This window comes from Erinaceus europaeus, chromosome 2 (assembly GCF_950295315.1).
Source record: "Erinaceus europaeus chromosome 2, mEriEur2.1, whole genome shotgun sequence".
In the NCBI taxonomy this organism is placed as follows: domain Eukaryota; kingdom Metazoa; phylum Chordata; class Mammalia; order Eulipotyphla; family Erinaceidae; genus Erinaceus; species Erinaceus europaeus.
This window is the reverse complement of record NC_080163.1, coordinates 118,254,785-118,274,012: the sequence shown is the minus strand read 5'-3', so window position 1 is coordinate 118,274,012 and position 19,228 is coordinate 118,254,785. Positions and strand designations below refer to the sequence as shown.

General features: G+C 43.5%; 1 protein-coding gene across 6 annotated transcripts in view; it reads right to left on the bottom strand.

Moving 5' to 3' along the window:
- Positions 1-18,660, bottom strand: part of ANKRD11 (ankyrin repeat domain containing 11) — a 99,931-nt gene extending 81,271 nt beyond the window's left edge. For 5 of the 6 annotated variants that reach the window (XM_060184994.1, XM_060184995.1, XM_060184996.1 and 2 more), the window contains exon 1: positions 18,562-18,646. The gene's annotated coding sequence lies outside the window, so the exon portion shown is untranslated. Of the gene's footprint in view, positions 1-18,561 lie in introns of all 6 variants that reach the window. The other variant, XM_060184993.1, reaches the window with a different exon arrangement.
- Positions 18,661-19,228: the final 568 nt, after the last annotated feature.

The following is a 19,228-nucleotide window of genomic DNA, read 5'->3' as shown; positions in this document are numbered from 1 at the left end:
AGAAAGAAAAAAGAGTAAGAATCATGTCATCGACTGGATGTAGCCAGGACATAAAACACAGCTGTCAACATCTGGATATCCAAACAGCCCAGCAAACTGAAGTTTACGAGATGCCCTTTCACCCCATGAGCATGAAAAGCACAACAGTGGAAAGTGTGGCTGAGAAGAGCTAGCTCAATGGTGATGACATTCACCACAAGACTATTTGTCAAGAATAGCTCCAAACTTATATCCTGAAGCTTTCCAACCCTCAGGCCTAGCCCAACCAGATATTTTCTTTACATATCTTAACCAAAGCAACACCAACAGTGACTGGTGACTGCACAGCATAGTCATTGTTTTAAGTGTCATTCATTATTAGTGAGAGAGCCAGAATGTCATTCTGGCATAAGTGTCACTTGGTATCAGAATCAGGACCTTCTCCATGAAAGTCTTACTGCTCTACAGATATGAACTTCCCCAACCAGCACAGTTAATTTTTTAACAAGTGTGATTTAGAGTAACACAATGGGCTTGTTAGCCCCTCACTTAGGGGATAAATATTTAGTTAGCTACCAGGATTATTGCTGGGACTCCGTGCCTGCATTGCTCTACCATTCCCAGCAGCATCCCTAACCCTGCCCCTTTTTTCTTTCTTTCTTTCTTCCCTTCTCTTCCTTCCTTCCTTTCTTTTTTAAATATAATCGAACATCTACAGCACTGGTCTGCCACTAGTGAAACTTTGCAGGTGGCAGGTTTGAACCCAAGTCTCCTTGTGCTCTACTGGGTATGCCACTACCCAACCCTAGGGATCGACATTTTATGGAAAGATGTACATATACAAACACAAATTCTAAAGCCAGAAAGACAGCACAAAGTCTATACAAAAAGACTTTCATCGGAGCCAGGCAATAGCACATGAGGTTAAGCGCACATGGCACTAAGCGCCAAGGACCTGTGCGAGGATCAAGGTTCAAGCCCCACCTCCACCCCCAGTGCAGGGGGTCACTTCACAAGTGGTGAAGCAGGTCTATGGGTGTCTTTCTCTCCCCCTCCTCTCTCAATTTCTCTCTGTCCTATCCAACAACAACAGAAATAATAATAACAAAAAAAGATAATCAACAAGGGCAACAAAAGGAAAAAAAATAGCTCCAGGAACAGTAGTGCAGAGATAACTCTAAGGGGAGGGGAGGGGAGGGGAGGGGAGGGGAGGGGAGGGGAGGGGAGGGGAGGGGAGGGGAGGGGAGGGGAGGGGAGGGGAGGGGAGGAAAAAAGACTTTTATGCCTAAGGTTCCAAGGTCCCAGGTTCAATACCAAGCACTAGCATAAATCCGAGATGAGCAGTGCTCTGACTTTAAAAGTAATAATAACTACACATTGGGGGAGGCAGGTCCTCCATATATAACTACAGAAAGAGGTCCTGAAAGAAAAGGTCTTCAGGGGGTGGGGCGGTAGCTCTGTGGGTTAAGTGCACATGTCACACAGCACAAGACCCCGTTCGAGTCCCCGGCTCCCCACCTGCAGGGGGGGGAGAGCTTCACAGGCAGTGAAGTAGGTCTACAGGTGTCTGTCTTTCTCTCCCCCTATCTTCCTCATTTCTCTCTGCCCTATCCAACAATGACGACATCAATAACAACAATAATAACCACAACAACAATAAAAACAACAATAAAGGGAGTCAGGTGATAGCACAACAGGTTAAGTGCAGGTGGTGCAGAGCACAAGGACCAACTTAAGGATCCCAGTTTGAGCACCCAGCTCCCCACCTGCAGGGGCATCGCTTCACAGGCAGTGAAATAGGTCTGCAGGTGTCTTTCTCTCCCCCTCTGTCTTCCCCACCTCTCTCCATTTCTTTCTGTCCTATCCAACAACAACAACAATAATAATAACTACAACAATAAAAACAAGAGAATAAATATTTTAAAGGGGGGGCAACAAAAGGTGAAAAAATAGCCTCCAGGAACAATGGATTCGTAGTGCAGACACCAACGATAACCCTGGAGGGGGAAAAAAGGTGTTCAGTAGGGGTAGATAGCATAATGGTTATGCAGAGATTCTCCTGCCTGAGGCTCCAAAATCGCAGGTTCAATCGCCTGCACTACTATAAGCCAGAGCTGAGCTTATAGCTCTGGTAAAAATTTTTTTTTAAATAAATAAAAATTTAAAAAGACAGAAAAGGTGTTCAGACCAGTGGTCCTTGAATAGAAGACAAGTGGTGCTCCATTAAAAAGCTGCTGCAAAACATACAGGTTTTGTGCCAAAGAGTTCAGGATATCTCTCCTTTCCCTCAGTTCCAAGTTCACAGAATGAGAGGGTACAATAAAGCATAAGAGCCACAGATCAGAGATCTGAACTGAGCTTAGATATCAGCAGTTTGCTTTATTGGATGTTTCCTTCTCCATTAAAGGAGATCAGAGCAACAGTGAAAAGTGATCCAAGATGCCCTTCCGTGGGCAAGTGGGCATACAAGCTATGGTTCATCCAGATGATGGAAAGTTGTGTGCCATTTTGAAAAAAATAACTAGCAAGTCATAAAAAGACATAAAATACTCAAATGCACATGAATAAGTGAGAGAAGTCAATCTGCCTCCTGTATGATTCCAATTCCAGGACACTCTGGAAAAGGTTGAACGATTGAAAAAGTATAAAGGTCAGGTTGCAATGGGACCAGGACAAGTATGAGCAGAGGATGCATGGAGGTATGAGGCCAGTGAAAGAATTCTATATAATGCTATCGTGACGGACACCAGGCCTTATATACTTGTCCATCATGTTAACATCACTTAAGATGCCACAATTTGTGCACTGTGGACTAGGAAGAAGAGTCAGTGTTGGTTTCTAATTTATAATAAATGCACTCCAACTTTGGAATGAGAGGGTGACAAATGGGGAAGAGAGGAGCTTATGGGAAATCTCTATAGCATCTATTCAATTTGGCTGTGAACCTAAAAGTGCTCTAAAATAGTCTGGGGCTTTTTGTTTGTCTTGTTTTGTTTTAGCAGAGAGCTTCCTGCCAAATATCAAACTGTGCAGAAGGAAGAGGCATAGATTCAGAGCTCATTTCTAGAGTGGTGCTTGGACAGTGTTTGCTTTACATAACAAAGACAACCCAATGTGCTGGATTATTTATTTCAGCCTGGAGAGGCCTCACCCAGGCCCCTAGCCCTAGCTTGGCTTTGACTTCCCCAGGCTCACAGATAAAACTCATGTGTTCTCTATCCACCCTAGCAAAGAACCTGCTCGGCACCAACAAAGATGGAAAACAGTTTGAGGATGCAAGTGGATATGATCCCAGCTCTAGAAAGTGAGGTAAGTAAAGTTTCTAGGCATGTTATAGATTTATCTCTAGATTATATAGCCATCAGAAGTCAAACTTAATTAATGTCAAATTAATTAATTAATTAATTAATGTCAAAGATGTAGCAACTAGAGTAGCTGGGAAAGCCTAGGACATACTTTCTCCATTCCAAGCGCCCAAAAGAGCCAGGGCTGCCAGTGACTTGGTTCTGTGGCTCAAGCCCCAGTGTGGGGCTTGGTTACAACTGCACCAGCAAATTAATACAAGGCATCTTATTCATTGTGCATAAACTACTTTGGTAATAAAGATGTTTTTCTCTACAAAATGATGAATAGTTTATCTCTTAGAATAAAAGTGTCTTCAGCTGGGGTAGTACTCAGCAGGTGGAGTACAGACTTGCATGTTTGAGGCCCCAAATTAGAGCTCTGTCACTGCATATGCATTTTGGCTCCTCTTTCATAAAATAAGCCTTTAAAATGTTTGTCCAAGGGTGGGAGTAGATAGCATAATGGTTATGCAGAGACTCTTGGGCCTTCAATCCCCTACACCACCATAAGCCAGAGCTGAGCAGTACTCTGGTAAGAAAGAAAGGAAAGAATGGGAGTCTGGCGGTAGCACAGCGGGTTAAGCGTAGGTGGCGCAAAGTGCAAGGACTGGCATAAGGATCCTGGTTCTAGCCCCAGGCTCCCCACCTGCAGGGGAGTCACCTCACAAGCGGTGAAGCAGGTCTGCATGTGTCTATCTTTCTCTCCCCCCACCTGTCTTCCCCATCTCTCTACATTTCTCTCTGTCCTATCCAACAACAATAATAACTACAACAATAAAAAATAAAATGTTTTTTAAAGGGGGGAGGGGAGGGGAGGGGAGGGAAGAATTTGTCCACAGTTTATTGCACAAAAGAACGGTCCTTCTGATAGAAGAGACAAAATGCATGATTATGTTTGGGTACCTACACCTTCAATAATACCTTAAATTGCTAGGCAGATGTCTACCAAATTGATTCTACTGAGAATTGTGAAGATGAAAACAAACTTGTTCTCCTAACACTTCTATTCTCCACTTATCCCAAATCCTATTTTTTGTCCCAGAATCTCAACATATATCCAACTAAATAGTTAGTGTGGGTATGTTTTAATTTACCATAATCAGTAATAATTTTAGTCATTTCTGTTGGCCTAGCATTAAGTCTGACAAAAGAATTTTAAAGCTAATGACCAGTGGGAATACTTCATACTCCCGAAAGGTCCTTTGTGACAGGAGAGGGAAGGAAATAGGCCAACCTATCCTGGTGAAATTTTGAAGGCTCCTTGGGGAGTGGCCCCAAACTATAAGGACACTCAGTCACAGAACTTTCAGTAGAAATGGGGTTTTCACAACGACATGTGCAGACACATTATGAACTACAGCAGGTGAAAAGTTCAATTTTCCAGATCAAATACATTCCTAACTGCAAGGAGCTCTACACTTCCAGGCATCACCAAGATATCCAGAGCCGCCAATGTGTGGCCCTGTCACCTGTTCCTGGTGGGTCTTTGCTGGATGGGAGATTCAGGGTCTGTGCAAATGAACACCTCAGAAGCTGTATATTTCTAGGTAAACTGAGGCCTGAAACTCTATGATAGCAACCCCAGGACATCTAGAGATGGTGAATTCTCCTAAATTCAACTAGGATTAGGCAACAGTTAATAAAAAAGTATTCCCATAGCAGTCCTGAGTTCAAATCAATAGATCACCTCCAGTCTTTGGGGAAGGGGTCCAGGTCATCTTTATTATAAAAGAGCAGGACTGTAAGAACACAGAATAAACACTGCAGCAGGTCCAGATCATAGCAAACTTAGGAGATACTCAAACTAGGGAAACCTCTCAGGCAGGAGATTCAAGTCAGCTGCCACCCAAGTATCTATGAGGAATAGCACACGAAAACACCGCTGTTGGGGCTAGACCAGAGGACCTTAGCAAGCTGTATCAGATGTCTCCCCGCCCCTGCCAATCCCCCCAAAACACACACACACACACACACACACACACACACACACACACACCAAGAACTAAATCAAGAGCCAGTAGTATCTCTGAGAATACCCATGTGTGTGGTCATAGAAAAATAACTATGGGGAGGAAGTCAGTGGCAAGGAAAACACTCATAAACAGAGAAACTTATTGTGCTATGTAAAAGTGACCCCTGTTCTTAAAGGATTAATAGTCAATAGACAAAATGTTGCTCTGTTCTTGTATCCTCAAGAAAATTCAGCATCCATCTAAATAAAGGGTCTGAGTCAAAGGGACAAGAATGATGAATTACCTTACAAGATGCCAACCTTAGTCCTATGGTTTATAGTTCTAGGTCCCAAGACAAGCCCAGCTATAGCCACTTAGCATCTGAACCCCAAGTTCAGCACCTTACCACAGTCTTATCCATAATCCAGAGGCTTGGCAAGAGCACTAGTGGGCAAGCCTGAGTAAGGGGTCACGGTCCCCTCTTTTGACCTCACAGGCTGTTCTCAGAGTGGAAAATGTCACACCTCTACATGAAGATTTAGTTTCCCAAATGTGCCCCAACAAGGGACTGTCACATAAATCCTCTGTGGTTGGTACTATTCCAACCCACCAACCCCGCTTCTAGAGAAGGTAGCTGGCATTATCTCTCATCAACAAAGTAGCAATCACAGACCACCATAAATAAAGTTTATTGTTAAAATAAACACAAAATCAGACTTTTTTCTTTTTCTTTCCCTCCAGGGTTATCATTGGGGCTCAGTGCCTGCACTATGAATCCACTGCTCCTGGAGGCTGTTTTTTCCCTTTTGTTGTTCTTGTTGTTTTATCATTGTTTTTATTGTCATCGTTGTTGGGAAGGACTGAGAGAAATTGAAAGAGGAGGGGAAGACAGAGAGGGAGAAAGATAAGAAACCTGTAGACGGGAGTCGGGCGGTAGCGCAGTGGGTTAAGCGCAGGTGGTGCAAAGCGCAAGGATGGGCGTAAGGATCCGGGTTCCAGCCCCCGGCTCCCCACCTGCAGGGGAGTCGCTTCACAGGCAGTGAAGCAGGTCTGCAGGTGTCTATCTTTCTCTCCCCCCTCTGTCTTCCCCTCCTCTCTCCATTTCTCTCTGTCCTATCCAATAACAACCACATCAATAACAACAAAAATAATAACTACAACAATAAAAAAGACAACAAGGGCAACAAAAGGGAAAATAAATAAAAAATTTTTTAAATCTTAAAAAAAAAAGAAAGAAAGAAAGAAAGAAACCTGCAGACCTCCTTCAGCACTTGTGAAGTGAACCCCCCTGCAGGTGGAGAGCCAGGGGCTCAAACCAGGATCCTTAAGCTGGTCCTTGCACTTCGTGCCATGTGTGCTTAACCTGCTGTGCTACTGCCCAGCCCCCACAAAATTAGACTTCTAAAGTGAAGTTTCTGGTAATTTCCCCTTTGCAACCCAGCTTATCCTCACGTCATGGTCAAAACCAGATGATCAGGCACAACCACCCTGTTGTGGCTGCAAATAGAAAGATAACTGGGAAATTTTTTATCTTTATTTATTGGATAGAGACAGCCAGAAATCAAGAGGAAATGGGGAGATACAGAGGAAAAGAGACAGACACCTTCAGCACTACTTCACCACTCACAAAGCTTTCCCACTGCAGGTGGGGACTGGGGGCGTGAACCTAGATCCTTGTGCACTGTAACATGTGTGCTCAACCAGGTGTGCCACAACCCAGCCCCAGCAATAGGAAGGTTTTTTAAAAGTATTTATTCCCTTTGTTGCCCTTGTTGTTTTTTATTGTTGTAGTTATTATTGTTGTCATCATTGTTAGATAGGACAGAGAGAAATGAAGAGAGATGGGGAAGACAGAGAGGGGGAGAGAAAGATAGACACCTGCAGACCTGCTTCACTGCCTGTGAAGTGACTCCCCTGCAGGTGGGGAGCCGGGGGCCCAAACAGGGATCCTTACACCAGCCCTTGCGCTTTGTGCCACATACGCTTAACCCACTGTGCTACCACCACCTGACTCCCCGAAATGGGAAATTTTTATCTCATGTGCTTTCTGCTTGTTTCTACATGTGTTTCAAAAACAGTTTTTCACCATACTCTCAAATAATTTTCACTAGCTTCTAATAGTTGTCCTACTTAGATGACAAAAGGAAGTGACTGTAGTTTCTAGTACACATTTGAAAATCAGCTACTGCCCAAATCTTCTTCCTGAAGTGGCTTTCTGTGGACAGATGTAATTATGTTCAAAGCAAAAGGTAAGCTAAGACTCTAGGTCAAATCAGAACTGTCCCTCTACCACTCATCTCTCTCTCTCTGTCTCTCATACACACACACACACACACACACACACACACACACACACACACACACACACACACACACGATGCTTTAGTGATCCTCTGTTCACCTCTCACAGGCTGAGGGTACCAAAGTATGCAGCCTGGTTGCACACTTTTCTTCCCATTCTTAGTTGTAAAAACAAAGTGCTGAGACAAGAAACCAATCTTGTCTCAGCTGTTCTGGGTGGGAGACCTTGCAGTGCATCTCCAGGAAAAAGATATTTGATACTGGGAGTCAGGCTGTAGTGCAGCGGGCTAAGCGCAGGTGGCGCAAAGCACAAGGACCGGCATAAGGATCCCGGTTCGAACCCCGGCTCCCCACCTGCAGGAGAGTCTCTTCACAGGCGGTGAAGCAGGTCTGCAGGTGTCTTTCTCTCCTCCTCTCTGTCTTCCCCTCCCTCTCTCCATTTCTCTCTGTCCTATCCAACAACGACAACAACAATAAAACAACAAGGGCAACAAAAGGGAATAAATAAAATAAATATTAAAAAAAAGATATTTGATACTCACAGTTCAAAAAGTCAAAGCACAAAGATATCCTAGATTATACACAAAAGAAAGATACTCCTTTCACACCCTGGTTAGGGAAAAAAGGAGAGGTCTTGATTACAAACCTCCCAAACTGCTCTGGGACTTGCAGATGGTCCTGGAGTAAAAGCAGAAGCTCACAGTCGGGAATCTGGCAGTAGCACAGTAGGTTAAGTGCACATGGCGCAAAGCTCAAGGACCAACTTAAGGATCCCAGTTGGAGACCCTGGCTCCTCATTTGCAGGGGAGTCGCTTCACAGGTGGTGAAGCAGGTCTGCAGGTGTCTATCTTTCTCCCCTGTCTTCCCCCATCTCTCTCCATTTCTCTCTGTCCTATCTTACAATGACATCAATAACAACAACAATCATAACTAGAACAATAAAACAACAAAGGCAACAAAAGAGAAAATAAATAAATATTTAAAAAGAGTTCATAGCAGTATTTAGAAAGAAAGAGAGAGAGAGAGAGAGAGAGAGAGAGAGAAAGAAAGAAAGAAAGAAAGAAAGAAAGAACTCAACTGCATGCAGCATTCAACCAGACAGAATAAAAGTCTATGACTTGTGTGTAGAGGGTGGGCTACAGACTCCTCATCAGAACTCCAGGTTAGGACACTGATACCCTCCTGGAGGCAGAGAGAAACAACATCTGGGAAAGATGAAGGAGAGGCAGCCCCAAGATAATGTGACACTTAAAGAGACTAGTGGGGGGAATGTTACAAGAGAAACATACCCCCTCTAAGAAATGATGAAAGAATGACATAACACAGAGCTTTACAAAAGGGAGCAATGGGAGATCAGAAATCCAGCACTGCAATGTGCCCTTTCCATGGTTTCTACCCCATCCCAAAGCCACTGAATCACACACAGAGAAACTAGTTCCATCTTTCAGACACAGAAGCTCCCGTGCAGACTCATGGAGTGCCAAGTTAAGAATGAGGTCACCGGGAGTCGGGCAGTAGCGTAGCGGGTTAAGCACACGTGGCGCAAAGCACAAGGACCGGAGTAAGGATCCCAGTTTGAGTCCCTGGCTCCCCACCTAAAGGGAAGTCACTTCACAGGCGGTGAAACAGGTCTGCAGGTGTCTATCTTTCTCTCCCCCTGTCTTCCCCTCCTCTCTCCATTTATCTCTGTCCTATCCAACAACAATGACATCAATAATAACTACAACAATAAAAAGCAAGGGCAACAAAAAAGGAAATAAATAAATAAAATAAAACAAAGAATGAGGTCACCACTGTAGCATGACAAGTCACAGCAAGCCACAGTCTCTAATATGAGTGGTGTGTGGCCCCAAGAAGTTCATTCAAAAACAAACAGCAAGAAACCACAATACATGTGTGAGCATGGCCAAGGAAAGGATAAGGAAATAGTCGCATCTGGCAGGTCTGAGGCTGTTAAAGGTGTCCAACGTACCAGTGTTACAATGATCAGGGATCTCTTACCAGCCTCTCCACATGACTACACCCAGGTTTCCTAGGGTAGCAGGGCCCTCGGGGTAGACAAAGGACAGCCAGCCAAAGACCCAGGCCACACAGGGCCTTATGTAAACAAAAGTCTTAAACTGCACATTTACTTAAGTCTCAGACTGTCATATAAGCAGAGAAAAGGAAAGAAAGTGCAGAGTGGAGGGTAGGTAGCTTAATGGCTATGCAAACAGACTCTCATGCCTGAGACTCCAAAGTTCAAGTTCAAGTTCCTGCACCATCATAAGCCAGAGCTGAACAGTGTTCTAGGGAAGAGAGACAGAGACGGGGGTGGGGAGGAGTTAGTTAGCAAGACTACATAGTTAGCAGAAAGAATCAAATACATCAGAAGATCGAAGGTCTAAGACCTTTAGGAAAGCAGATGGGTTTTGCCTATTCTGTGTTCATTCTGTGCAATGACCATGGAAGCAGGGCACCACTGCCAGAAGCTAGTCATCTAGACCTTACCTTTCTCAGACCCCAGAGATATGATGTGTCTTCATCTTATAAAATACACAGTGGAGAAGGGGGCCCAAGAGGATGTCAAGGCAAAGACAAATCCATGTGGCATAGTTCCATCCCCAACACACACATACACACTTGTTTTTCTTTCAACTCCCCAGAAGTCCAAGCTCCTGCAAAAGCATGAGAGACTGAGATCTGATACTGTCAGGCAACAATAGCAGAACTTCAGAACCCCTCTAGTCAACAGTTCTTGAGGTTTAGTACCTGAAAGAATTTTCTCAGGTCTTACAGGTGAAACAGATAACATAAATCAAGATATCTGGTGGACTTATGTGCCCTCATATACCTTACTTACTGGAAGACACAAACCAACATGCTTTTTTTGGTTAAATAAAAGACTGGGCAGGGGTGATAGCATAATGGTCATGAAAACAACTCTTCTCATGTCTTCTCTCAGTCCCAGGTTCAATACAAACACACACACAAACACACACACACACACACACACACACACACACACACACACACACAGATTAGTCAAAGCAGCACATCTCTCTGTTATTCATAATGCCCCCTCCTATCTCTTGTTTTTTTAAGTATCTTTTGAAATCTTGATTTATGTTTATTGAGACAGGCAGATAGAACCTCAGAACAACACTCTGACACAAGGAATGCTAGGGATCAAACTCAGGACTTCATGCTTGAGAGTACACAGGTTGGTTGTTTTTGTTTTTGTTCTTTATGCAGTGCCCTAGGTGGAACCCAAAGCTTCCTGCACACAAAACCTGCTGCTCCAGGTCAGCTCCCCAGCTCCCTAGCTCATTAGGCTCTTCTCCATTGCAGTGATATCTCCCAAGGGTGGGAAGCACAAACAAGGCTAAAAGAAACTGAGAGCCTCCACACAGTCATCCCCAGAAAAGCTCCCTCTGAGCAGAAATAGTCACAGGGTAAAGAATGCCAGAGAGAAGGACCTGCAGCGAGGCCAGGTGACCAACAGAGCAAGGACTCAAAACAAAGGAAAGGAGATTAAGAAAAATAACATAATGGTAGGGACTGTCCCAATCTCCAAAAAAGAGGCTGGGTCAGTCTGCTCTGCCACTCAAGGAAGACTGATCCCGAAATAAGTGAAGAGTTTACACAGACCCCTGTGCTAAATAGAAAAGAAAGAAAGATGAGCGCACGTGGCACAAAGCTCAAGGATGGGCGTAGGGATCCAGGTTCGAGCCCCCAGCTCCCCACCTGCAGGAGGTCGCTTCGTAAGCGGTGAAGCAGATCTGCAGGTGTCTTTCTCTCCTTCTCTCTCCATTTCTCTCTGTCCTACCCAATAACAACAACAGCTATGACAATAATAACAACTACAACAAGCACAACTACAACAAGCACAACGACAAGCGCAACAAAATGGGAAAAATACCCTCCAGGAACAGTGCAGGCACCAAGTCCCAGCAATAACCCTGGAGGCAAAAAAAAAAAAAAAAGAGGTGGAGGGAGGGAGGGAGGGAGGGAGGGAGGGAGGGAGGAAGGAAGGAAGGAAGGAAGGAAGGAAGGAAGGAAGGAAGGAAGGAAGGAAGGAAGACATAAAGCTCAAGGACTGGCCTAAGGATCCCAGTTCAAGCCCCTGGCTCCCCACCTGCAGGGGAGTCTCTTCATAGGCAGTGAAGCAGGTCTGCAGGTGTCTATCTTTCTCTCCCCTTCTCTGTCTTCCCTTCCTCTCTCCATTTCTCTCTGTCCTATCTAACAACGACATGAATAACAACAATAACTACAACAACAATAAAAAACAAGGGCAACAAAAGGGAAAATAAATAAATACAAAAAAATGAAGAAAAAAGAAAGGAAGGTAGGCAGGGAGGGAGGGAGGGAGGGAGGGAGGGAGGGAGGGAGGGAGGGAGATGAGCCTAGTTTTTGTTCCAAGAGTTTAGAGGAGCTGACTGCTTGATTATGGCTTTCTCTATAAAAATGATCACATGAGGGTTCTCTAACTCTTGGGGAACATAAAATATGTCTGTCTCCACAGACTTTGAGGGGGTAGGGGGTATCCCTATTGCCAGGTCAGTGACCAGGTTATACCACAGAGCCTACATTCCACAGTCTCCTGTACATAAAGAGAACAGCTCTGAGAAAGACCAACTGCAAAACCAGGTTCAATCCCCAATACCACCATAAACTAAAGCAGATTTGTGCTCAGGTGTGTCTGTCTTTCTATGTTTTTCATTAAAATAAATATAAAGATAAACATGGGTTCTGTAGGAATCAATGCAGTCAGCAACTGAAGAAGAACAGTAACAATATTATAGCCAATAAATGAGGCACTGCGAACAGCCTATAAATCCTTCTAAGGCCCCAAGTGGCTATCTTTACACACCCCTGGGGTATGTGCACACAAGTACTAGGGGGTGTCATCATAGAGACCAGAGCCCAGTTCTCAAATGTCCTGAGGGAAAGCCTGCTTGTCCAGTGTTTTCACAGGCACTGCTGGGGTGAGGATCAATCTATTCATCCTCCCACTTGCTTCCTTTCCTAGACCTGGCACCAGGTACATAGTCTCCCTCAACAATTCAATGGTCTTGTAATAATAAGACCAAAATCTGCTCATGGCTCAGCTGATGGACAAGAATGCAGGTTACAGAATGCTAGTGCTTCTGGGGGGAAGTGAACAAAATCACTGGTTTTCATATTAGCAACACCATGCATAATGCAATCTAATTTAAATGACATCTGATATTCCAAAATATGTGTTTAGCTTAAGGGGGAATAGCCATAAAATACTCTCCAGAATGCTAAGATTACAGTATACTGCATTACATTTAAAAAGTTAGTAAATTATATTGCTTTAATTAGCTATGCATATTTCTTTGGTAATGAAGCAAAGTGTGCTGTTATCTATTTTTAAATCTTAATAAAAGCCTTTTGTTAAAAAGGCAGATGAATTAGCATTAGGACTGAGAGGTTCCTTACAGTCTGCCGATCCAACCCAGTTCACTGCTATGTCCACACTGTCATAGCAACCTCAGCACAGACAAGAACAACCCCACAATCACATGCTAGGACCAGCGACAGTACCTAACCCTCCAATCTTGATGCTCCGACAGGATCACCTTAACTGGAAGCAGGATTTGGTTCTGAGCCAACAATTTCCAGTTCCTGTGCTCACAATCCACAGCACTCTACAGTGAGAAGAGCTTGTGTTTAGCATCATAGCTAGGGCATTAGGATGGACATAACTCATGTGAGCTAAGTAAGCTCATCATTTCAGCAAGTCAAAAATGATCACATCTTAGAAGTGGTCAATGAAAAAATATAAAGTATTAGCTCTAAATTTGCTTCCCTATAAACAACACTGCCTTTACTTACTATAACATGCCACTTTGTGAAGCCATTTTGTTTTGGGAAACCCCATTCAAAATTCCCACTTGGTGACAGTAAGAATGAATGCCACCTTCTTAAGTTGCTTGGATCTCCAGCTGGAGAACAACACTTCTCAGCAACGTCCCCTCACTCACCGAAGCCAGCCTACCTCATCACTTCTTTGAAAGTTCCTGAATCAGAAATATGGTTTTAAAAAGGTAGGAATCGGGAGTCGGGCAGTAGCACAGCAGGTTAAGTGCACATGGCACAAAGTACAAGCACCTGCATGAGGATCTCCGTTGGAACCCCCAGCTCCCCACCTGCAGGGGAGTCGCTTCACAGGCGGTGAAGCAGGTCTGCAGGTGTCTTTCTCTCCCCCTCTCTGTCTTCCCCATCTCTCTTCATTTCTCTTTGTCCTAACAACGACATCAATAACAACAACACTAATAACTACAACTACAATAAAAACAAGGGCAACAAAAAGGAAATATTTTTTAATATCTTTTTAAAAAGTAGGAATCACAACAGCTATCAGCTAAAGATTTGTTAGAGAAAGTGAAAAATAAAAATAAAGAAAAGTCTAATGTGAAAATTTATATTCTTGTGAAACTTTAATTCCATAAACATTGTCAATTATCTAAAGGAATATTTCAGATATGCAGTATGGATGCCACCAATATCACTTCACAGTAGAGGAACACAGGGTTGAAGACCTATGTCCAAGATCCCTGAGCACAAGGGCTCTCTCAGAATTCTGTAACCACAGTCCAGGCTGGAATAGCTCTGGGGAGGACCAGTCCAGAATCCATCCTAACTGGGCCTCTCAATGACATCCCAAATGAAACACGGAACACTAGTCTTAAGAAGCCCACCTCATTCAGAACTAATTTTAAATCTGGTATAAATAGATCATACTTACGATCTTAGGTAATCACAATAAAAATCTACAATATGGGGGGGGGGGGGGGGGCGGCGGCTAACAGCATAGTGACTGTGTTAAAGATTTTCATGCTGAAGTTCCTTGGTCCCAGGATCACCTAAGCCACAATTGAACAGTGCATTGGAGATAAATAAACAAATACCCAATAAATAGTAGTCTGGGCGATGGTGTAATACATACAGCACTGGACTCTCAAACATGTGGTCAGAAATTCAATCCCTCGTTACACATGTACCAGAAGTGATGTCTGGTTTCCTTTCTCTCCCTTTCCTCCTAACATAAATAAATAAGCAAATAAACAAATGGTAAGTAGACAGGTATGTGGGATAGAAAACTAAAATAATGAGATCAGGGAGATGATGTTAGAGATGCTAGAGCACATCTTATCATGTGTGTGGCCCATGGGCTCCTTCATGGATGGTGGAACAGTGTTGTGTTATCTCTTCATCTTCCTCTCTCAAAATATAATCTTTGTGAGGCCCTGGGTTCTTTCTCAATCAGCATAAAAATAAATACCATGGGACTGCTCGGGAGGTGACTCGGTAGACAGACTGTAGGACTTACATGCTGGAGGTTCTGAATTTGATCACTAGCACCACATATGCCAGAGTAATGCTCTAGTTCCCTCTCTCATTAATAAATAAATCCTTTGGGGAGCAGGGCGGTAGCGCAGGGGGTTAAGCGCATGTGGTGCAAAGTGCAAGGACCGGCACAAGGATCCTGGCTTGAGCCCCCGGCTCCCCACCTGCAGGGGAGTCGCTTCACAGGTAGTGAAGCAGGTCTGCAGGTGTCTGTCTATCTCTCCCCCCCCCCCCGCCTTCCTCTCCTCTCTCCATTTCTCTGTCCTGTCCAACAACAATGACACCAATAACAACAACAATAATAATAATAACGGCAACAAAAGGGGAAATAAATAAATAAATCCTTTGAAAACATGTTTTTGGTTATTAGGGTTTCACTGTTCTGGGTCTACTTTTCAAACAGAAAGTAAGAGACAGAAGAGGAGGCCGGGAGTGGACAAGAAGACATTTCATGGCACTAAAGCTGCCCCTATTGCAGTAGCAGCCTAGCTAGAACCCAAGTCTCATGCACGGCAAAACAGCTATATCTTCAGTCATAAATAAAACTTTTTAAAAATTCATTAGTGGGGCACAAAGCGCAATGACCGGCGTAAGGATCCCAGTTCGAGCCCCCAGCTCCTCACCTGCAGGGGAGGGGCTTCACAGGCATTGAAGCAGGTCTGCAGGTGTCTCTTTCTCTCCCCCTCTGTCTTCCCCTCCTCTCTCCATTTCTCTCTGTCCTATCCAACAATGACAACATCAATAACAACAATAACTATAACAACAATAAAAAGATAACAAGGGCAACAAAAGGGAAAATAAATATAATTTTAAAAATGTTTAATTCATTAGTGACATGAATGATGATAGAAAATGCTATAAAAGCTCTAATATTATTCTATACTTACAGCTCTGTCTTTAGATGTCAAAAAGTCCTAGAGGGAGGCAAGCTCATGATCCCAGCTCACATATCTGAGCCACTAACAACCTACTAGATAGTCACAACAGAGTGTAGGAATATTATGTATGAAGTCCTGAGTTGAATCCCAAGCATTACACATGCCAGAGAAGAACACTGTTTCCCTCTTTCCTCTCTCCCCTCTCTCATTTGGAGCTGGAGAGACAGCCTACCAGGAAGGGTCCCTGCTTTGCCGTGCACATGATCCAGCTTCAGTGCTGTGGTGTCTTCACCTCTTCCTGTGTTTATCTGAATGATAGAGTGGTCTGGAGGGTTAACTTACATTTGTGCAAGACCCTGGCTCTACATGAACAATTTAACGCATACATGTGTATGAGATTATTTTTAAACATTTTTTTCTTTATTCCTTTCCAGGATGTGTACAATCTCATAAACTTTCTTACCCTTTTTTTCCTAGTAAATTTTAACATTCTAAAACTCTATATCCAATATAAACATTGCAGATATTTCAGACTATTATAAGCAATATTAACTGAATAATTATAGTTCACAAAAGTGGTCATAGCAATATACCCTATGAATTATTAATATGGAATGGTTCAAAACACTCAAACCTTAGTATGTCAGGAAACTTTCAACTGCTCTCAATCCACCAGAGCATCAATTCAGCTGGGCCAACACTCTCTCAATAGACTCATTAATAATTTATTTAGGGAAATGTGTGTTCTGAATTATCAAATAACAGGTGCAAACCTAATTTAAATAGCACTACCTTTTCTGTATTATAAACAGTTCAATATTACAGTTCCCAAACTAAGTTGGTACTCAGCCTCTGGCAGAGATGGCTTGGTCTTCCCTCCATTCCACTTCTTCTCTCTCCCTTGGACCTCGTCTCCATGGCTGCCACAATGTCCATGAGACAATTTAGCAAGTCTATATTTACACTCTGAAAACAGTGCTATGGCATCTTGGGGTGCCACCTGACCCAATCACTGACACGAGTGCCCACTGACCAGGTAGGTGGATCTTATCCTAAGTACTAACCATTATGAGGTTGAAAAAAATGTTATTCTAGGCCTACTGTCAGATACAGCTAAGACTTCTATTAAACCTATGCCCGTTTCCAAGGAACACTTCAGTCAAGTTAAGAGACCTGTCTAGAACATTTCCCAGAGGTCTGTGTCTGCAATGACAGAGATACAGGATGCATACTTGTCAAGGCAGAACACTCCTCAAAGAAATATAGGGTATGTGTCCCTCGTGCCTGCTAGGGATATAGCGTGAGATTAAAGTAAGCCAGAATTTCCTCCCAATTGTTTTTTTGTTTGTTTGTTTGGTTTTTTTTTAATTATATATTTTCCCTTGTTTTTTATTGTTGTTGTAGTTATTGTTGTTATTGATGTTGTCATTGTTAGATAGGACAGAGAAAAATGGAGAAAGGAGAGGAAGTCAGAGAGGGGGAGAGAAAGATAGACACCTAAAGATCTGTTTCAGCCTGTGAAGCGACTCCCCTGCAGATGGGGAGGCAGGGGCTTGAACCCGGATCCTTATGCCAGTCCTTGCACTTTGCGCCACATGTGCTTAACCCGCTACGCTATAGCCCAACTCCCCCCAACTGTTATTAATCCACATACTTAGCCAGAAAGAAGCCATCTGCCGATGCACCTCATATCCTGAGGGAGGACTGTCCCACAGTAATAGCTGTCCATTCAGACCAGAGACCAGGTTCCCTCAGGAAGCAGCTACCCCTTCCTCTCAAAAATTGCACCAGTAATTCCCAGAAAAGAAGAGGAATCAGGTCAGCTAGCAAGATGCTCTTGTTCAGTGCCACCACATATAGCCTGGAGTTTCCCATTCTTTTTTTTTTTTCTTGCCTCCAGGGTTATCACTGGGGCTCAGTGTGGAATCCACTGTTCCCAAAGGCCACCCCCCCCCCTTTGTTGCCCTTCCTGTTTTATCATTGTTGTGGTTATTATTGTTGTTGTTGCTGCTGGATAGGACAGAAAGAAATCGAGAGAGGAGGGGAGACAGAGAAGGGGAGAGAAAGATAGACACCTGTAGACCTGCTTCACCGCAGGTCTACAGGTAGGGAGCCAGGGGGCTCAAATCAGGATCTACAGGTAGGGAGCCAGGGGGCTCAAATCAGGATCCTTACACCGGTCCTTGGGCTCCCATTCAAAGAATGCCAGGCCCAGTCAGTCTGTAGCTCACTGTGGCCCAGAAACTAAGCACCACTGTTTCCCCTGAGGAGGGAGGACTCTCATTCCAGAAAGCTCTTCTTCACACCAAATGTAAATAAGGTTTGCAAGAACACAAAGTAAGACATTATGGAATCCTGGTGGTATTCCCAAGATTAAGTAGGGATGGAGAAAACAAGATAAAGGAGGTTGGGGGAAGGGGAAAGGGAAGAAAGGAAACAAAAAACAAAACAAAAAACCCTCCTTTACAGGTGAGGCTACCAGTCTGTTGTTGTTTTCTGAAGAATTTCTTTTACTGGGTCACTAGGAACACTACTATTGATCCCACAAATCTCATAACCACCACTCTAATACAATCATTTAAGTGAAATTCAGAACAAAATTCAAACCATTTAGCCAAATCTCCAGTCCAAGAAAAACAACTTGAGGATTTAAGCATCATTTTGACCAATGAAATAACCAGTGAAACTGATAACCTTTTTAAATAAACCAATGAAGATAACACAATTAATAAGGAACATTAAAACAATTACCGATTCCATAGCTGAAAGCTGAGGCGGATGGTGACTGGGTATTAAATCCAATAGCAGTGAGTCCCGGGGCAGAGCTGCGTGTATTCTGAAAGCAAAGAGCAAAACTGACTCATGAAAATGGTACTTTCTGTTTCAGCACTTTTTTATATTTTCATCTTTCCTCTTGGAACAACCATTTATTCTACTACTTCCCTCCTTTCACTTAACTTCAGACAAGCAACTAAGTTTCAAAAAAAAAGAAAAGAAAAGAAAGAAATTAGCCAGGCTGATTGGGGCTGCAAGGGGAGAGTAAGGGGCTCACTCTTGTTAACTTGATGTGTGTCTGTTGTCCATCATCTGAGTTAAAAACACACATGTGGGACCTGTCGTTCTCCCCATCCAGGCTCTGGATGGACCAAATTGTCCTGCTGAATGATTCCTTCATAGACTTCTCTTCACCGGAGTTTGACCAAAAAAAATCTCATAATTATGAAACCTTTGTCAAAGTTAGACACAAAGTTAAGGGTTTTGACACAGAATGTAATCTGAGCTGTTTCATGGGTTCACCTAGAGGTAGGTAGGTTCCTTTGGGCCACCTCAGCCAATTCTTCTTAAACAGGTATGGGTATTTCTGCCACACTATCTACTCCCACTAGCTCCTTCCCTCTTAACCTTTTAGGGGACATAT